The sequence below is a fragment of the Atta cephalotes genome (genome assembly GCF_000143395.1).
Source record: "Atta cephalotes unplaced genomic scaffold scaffold00036, whole genome shotgun sequence".
Classification (NCBI taxonomy): domain Eukaryota; kingdom Metazoa; phylum Arthropoda; class Insecta; order Hymenoptera; family Formicidae; genus Atta; species Atta cephalotes.
The window spans coordinates 71,947-78,253 of NW_012130100.1; positions in this window are offsets into that span (position 1 = coordinate 71,947).

The following is a 6,307-nucleotide window of genomic DNA, read 5'->3' on the forward strand; positions in this document are numbered from 1 at the left end:
ATATATATACACATATATAAGACATTCTTTTACAAATCAAATGAATTTCGTCAAAAATATCACATTTTTATTTGTTCCAAACTTATTTTACACATTTCCTATATAAAATAAGCTGACACGTATTTTGGCAATTTTTTTTTTGGTTGATATTTTTTGAAGATACGGAAAGTTAAAATTTTAAAAACTCACCGATTAATACACTTCTTAAAATAACTCGATTTCTATTTATCCTACAGAGTCCAAATTGGATTCATTTTAAAGATAAAAGAATTGTCTACATTTACGTATTTATTATTATTATTATTGTTAAATTATGATTATAAACAATTAAAGTATTTAAAGTCATTCTACTACTCAAAGCCAAAATAAAAATTTAAAAAAAAATATCGTATTCCTCATTACATTTTCTATAAAAATCATATTTTTCTAGAATGGTCATTTGATGTCATCTGCGGGGAACAAATTAATTTCCACGGCGCGACGGTGGGTTGCGCGGTGGGCGCCGCGAAGGGCGGGTGCTGGGCGCTGAATTAGCTTTGCCATCGTAGTGCACCCGTGATTCTCGTTCGAGCGATCTATCGATATGGACGTGTTCTGCGCTTGCATTTGAATCTTGTTTTACGTAATAAAACATAAAGTGTGTATTTCAAGCGTCTTTCTCGCAAAATCTTTTCTTCTTTCTCCTTTCCTAATCACCTTTATTTGATTTTCTTTTTATTTGGATCCGGGAGGGAAATAGACCGACTAACCTCGAGTTCACTAACCAAGTTATCCGTTTCTGTTGTTGCCTCTGTATTGTTAAATGAATTTGATACATTTGTTGATAACGTTAATAAAATCTAGAAACCTCATCTTCTTTAAGATCACGCATACCGAGACGACGCAATATCTAAAGTAATTATATTAAAAAATATTTATTTATCGAATCTTTATTAGAGATGTCTCGAGGAGAAAAAAGTAAATCGAATAAAGAGCGTAAAAATCAATTATCTTTGATTTTAGATAAAATCTCGACTAGTAAAGTTAATCCGACGCCAATAGACGTTATTCGCAAGAATTTAGATAGTGTATAACTTCAAAGTCTTAATCCTAGCTTTTAGAGTTATGAGAATTGAAATTATTAAAAACGTCCTTGTGGATATCTCTGAAGAGACGATCGCAACGATCACAAATTCAGTTCCGTTGCGAAGGTAATTTCGGTTCGTAGGCTTTGTTGCAGGGGGCGGAAAGACGGCAAAGATGAGCTGACAAAGATGAACAGGACAAGGAGCAGCTTACGATGTTATTATTTCCAACTAGCTTAGAAGTCACGCGGCTAACCATAACTGGATTGAGAGGAATCATTATTTAAGTCTTTTTGAATTAGGATTACGTAAAATCTTTAGCGTTACTTGCAGATAAAATCCTAAGTAGAGATCGAATGTCCTCTAGGAGAACTGACAGAGGCTTTTGTCGGGGGTTCCCGAGCGAATTTTCTCCATCGTAATCGTTTAGACTGCATATGAGATCCTATTTTATTCTTTTCTTTCTCTTCGTCCTTGTTAGGCACCGAAAGAAAGTCTTCCATGTCATTCTCACGGTTCTATGCCATCCCGTACAAGATCGCTGAACGAGTGCAACGAAATGTCGGGAATAAAAAGGATTCGTTGTCTTTTCCATCCAAAGGGAGGGGAGAGCGAGATCTAAATTCTATCTAAGCTGCAATTGTAGCCAGGAATATTTTCCCCCTTTTACGAAGTATCCTTTATACATCAAGCAAAGACAAGTATATCAATATGCTACCCTGGAGAATGTGTCTTGTGGAGGCTCGTGGCAGGCTGAGGATCTCTTCTTCTTTTTCTCCATAGACTTTTTCTTCCCCTCTTCTCAACGATTTTCCTTCTCTCTCCTCCTTTTCTCACCTTTTAGACCCACCTTTTAGTCCACTTTCCGCAAGGTACATCCCCCCTCCCCCTCTTACAATGTGAATCCATATGAAATTCTTGATCTCATGCCAGAGTTCGGTCCTGTTCGGCCGTTCTCCTATAATATTAGACAATCCTATAGTGATAGAGTTCGTTCCCCTCCTTCGGATAATACTGCCTTTCAGCGCCATAATTTTCATCATCAAGCCAAACAACTTTTCAATCCCCCTCTCGGGGATTGAAAACCATATCAACAAATCTGTCCAAGACTTATGTAAAGCATACCAATCCTGCCTTATCATTCCTAATGGCAGATGGGAGAACGCTCACGTTCTGCTTTCCCCCGGCACTCGGGAATCCCTTCCCCTCATCTACTTCATCTCTCTCCCTCCTTCTTCTATCCTCCCCCCCGTCCATTATCCATCTCTAACCTTTTGCTAAGTCATAATCTCTGATTTACTGAATCTCATAAACGTCTTATCGAATTTATTTCAAAAGATCTCTAGAAACTTTTTAACAACTCTTGGTGACTCATAGTTGGGTATCGGCCTCCGACAAATCCATGGGTCTCTTGTGAATTTCAATAATATTGCACGTAATAAATAACCCATGCTCCGACAGTTTTGCCCTCAAGCTATTAGACTCTTATTTTGGTTCTGCCGTGGGACTTATCCCAAGATGAAATAGAAAAAATATCAGACAACTTGGATATGATCTTTCTCGCTGAGACGTATTACTCTAATCAAGTCTTTTCGATCCGGAGCTTCGACTACTTCCATTATGACTCGACATCCCATATTCGAGGTACAACTTTGCTTCCGCCGTTTTTTTCCGAAATTCGAGGCTTTAATGTAAAAAACTGGTTATACATTTATGATTCCAGAGTCCATCGCTGGCCACTACTTTCTCCCATCTTTCGGGTAGCGTACGAATCCCGCGTCGAAAAAACTGATTATCTTTTGAGGCTATCCACGAATCAATCCAATTTTTTACTTCTTCATAAGACCGGAAGTGCTGGTCAGCTAGGCCATGTGCCATTGATCGAAACAAGTGATAGTCAGACGGAGCAACGTCTGGAGAATACGGCGGGTGGGATAGGACTTCCCATTTCAACGTTTCCAAGTATGTCTTGATCACTTTCGCAACATGGGGTCGAGCATTGTCATGCTGCAAAATCACTTTATCGTGTCTCTCGTTGTATTGCGGCCGTTTGTCTTTCAATGCTCGGCTCAAACGCATCAATTGTGTTCGATACCGATCGCCTGTGATTGTTTCAGTCAGTTTTAATAGTTCATAGTACACTATGCCGATCCCACCAAAGCTGGTCCCACCAAATACAGAGCATGACCTTGGACGTCAAAATCACCGTTCTTGAAGCGTTGAAACCATTCACGACACGTTTTTTCACTAATAACGGCCTCACCATAAGTATTTGAGAGCATTCGATGAGCCTCAGCCACAGATTTCTTCATATTGAAGCAAAAAATTAAAACCTCCCGCAAATGACGAGAATTTGGCTCGTAAACTGACATTTTCAATCGAGAATAACTTTATGATGCAGACACAAATCGACTAATGTTTCTATGGGGTTATGTTGACAGATGCCCAAGTTTATTGTATGATGTCTATGATCTATTTATTTCGACCACTACTTACCGCTAAAGTCATCTATAGGAAAATGGCGGAAGCAAAGTTATACACCTAATATTTTAATTCGCGGTTCGATCTTATATACTATTTTAGATAAATCGACTAACCTTCTCTCTTTCCTAGAAATTCTGGCGCTTCAAATCATAGATCTATTAATAGATCTACTCTCATTATCATAGGAGCTTTCACCTCAATTCCCCTTTAACTAAGAGCATTATTAATTCTTTCTATATCTTTATGAACTAATTTTCTTCAGTCTTTCTCTAAGGACTTCATGGGGGACTTCAATGCCCATCATTCTCTCTGGAGCTCTATGCGCTCCAATTCGGCGGGCTCAACTTTATGTGAATTTATTGACTTTTTAAATCTATTTTGCCTCAACCCTGACTCCATGCCTACTTTCCTTTCACCTCCCTCTTCCATCGATCTCGTATTTTCATCCTCGGATATATCTTTCATTTGTAATATCAATATCGATCAGAATTTAATGGCTAGCGATTATTTTCCTATCTTTGTTATCATTAACTCAATAGCTCGTTTTGTCAATATATTTTTTAATAGGATTCGCCTTTCTCGCGGCGATGCACTGAGGTCTGGCTCGCAGAACACGCTGAGGAAATTGCTAAAAAAACTTCTTTGGTAATTCTTTCTATCTCTTCGGAGGAAGGTTACAATATCTTCATCCACTGCATCAAGTCTTGCTTCGGCAAAAAATTCAACCAAGTATCTTATAGTAAAACGCAACATCATAACGGCGAAAGTCCCTCTCCAGGGACCCCTGCCGGCCCCCTGATTCCAGAATGCAACAAGGCCATCCAGTCATGTTCTCTTTCCAGAAGTTCTTTAGAAGTTCCGTTTATAGAAAACTATGAAGCACATCGTGAATCCGTTCGCTAAATCCGTGAGATTCTTTGACGAGACAAACGCAAAGGCTGGAAGAATTTCTGTGAGAACTTCAAATGTTTACAATGAACAGTAGCAGTAGAGGCTGTAGACAGTAAGCTTGTTTTCCGGCCCAGTCAGAAATGATTAATCAACATCAAATCAATGCTGATTCAACGTTGATCAACGTTATTTCTCGATCATTTACTTGTAGCTAGGGATATAAGAGGACGTAGAGTAAGTCCGTAAGCGAAATGGTTCAAATTCATTTCCTACTCTTAACACGAAACGCACGTGATAGTTACTGTTGTTTTTGTATACTTGCAAGTATGTCGGACACAAAATTTTTTGCTTACGAAAATGAGAGCATTGACAATGACTTTGAGGTCAATATTGATCATGAGCTAATTGCCGTAGTCAAAATTAATCGGTTTTTGTATGATAAAACTGAAAAGTTATATGCCAATGGAAACGTGAAGACCAAAGCACAAATCGATGCGAGCCTCACTTACCCACTAGAAGGTAAGTTTATTTGAATTATGAAATGATGATACAGTTTTGCACTTGTCGTTACAATATGAACGATAAATGTGTCACATAATAAATTGAAAAACATTTGATATAATGTAGGTTAGATTAGGTTATAATTGTAATCAAGAAAAGAAATTGTAACGCTTAATTAATATTTTAGTGTAATGAAACATCTATTTGTCAGATAGCGTTGCTGAAAAAAGATTTAACAATCTCAGACAGCGCTTTGGGAAAGAGCGCAGAAAAATTATGCAGACTATGCCAAGATTTGGGGCTGCAGCGAATCAGTCCCATATACAGACCAACTTGAATGTTAGATTAGTAGTTGTACAAGGATCTTCATGTTCTTAAAGAACGTTATTAAACCGAGAAAGTAAGTGTTGCAATCTGAAAAATTCAATATGACAAATGGCAATGACATAATAATTATAATATGATCACAGAACCGTATCAAATTACAATTCAAGAGTTCTTATAAAGTCTTCCATGTCTTCTGTAACTAGTTCAGCTGTAATTCGTCCTTGTTGATAAATGCACGTAAAGAAATAAAAATATTCAATACCAGATCTATCCATAGTTTGATATAACATAATTTAAAGCAGAGTTATATGTATATAGCAAATATTCATTTCACAGATAGAAGAATTCTTTATATACAAAATAAATAACAATAAATAAAGGGCAAAGTAAAAGTCAAACACATTTTAAATCATAACACAATTAAATAGAATATATTACAAATAAAGAAAAATAAAAATAAGGAAAACAGTTTAAATTCAAATATAAAACATGTTAGTAAAAATAGAGCATAACTCTATTATAACTTATTTATAATATATTATATATTTATTATATATAACAAAGTTTCTTTATAAAAGTACTTTTTACCATTACCATACTCAAAAACTAATAAGTCATTATTATTTTTGTAACTTTTATCTTGATATTAATACAGCTGATTCTTAATAATAATTATAAGAGAAGTATATGTATATAGAATATATGGAAAATGTTTCAACCTTTAAGTCATCTTCAGTGCGCCAATAAAAACATTGATAATATAAACCAAATAAGTTATCAGTTATAAATAAATAAAACATAATTTGAAACTTATTGCATGCATACAGATGAAATAGTTAAAAATAAATTTGTCGTATTGTATTTTATTTATATTTGATTATGATGACAATTAACTTATTGCTTCTATTATAATTTTTTATTAGCACACTAAAGACATTCTGGTTAGAAGTTGAAAAACACTTATATATGTATAATGTTTTTTTCAATTAAAGCATCAAACTATTTCCGTTGTTTTCAATAAATGTACTGTAAAAATGAAA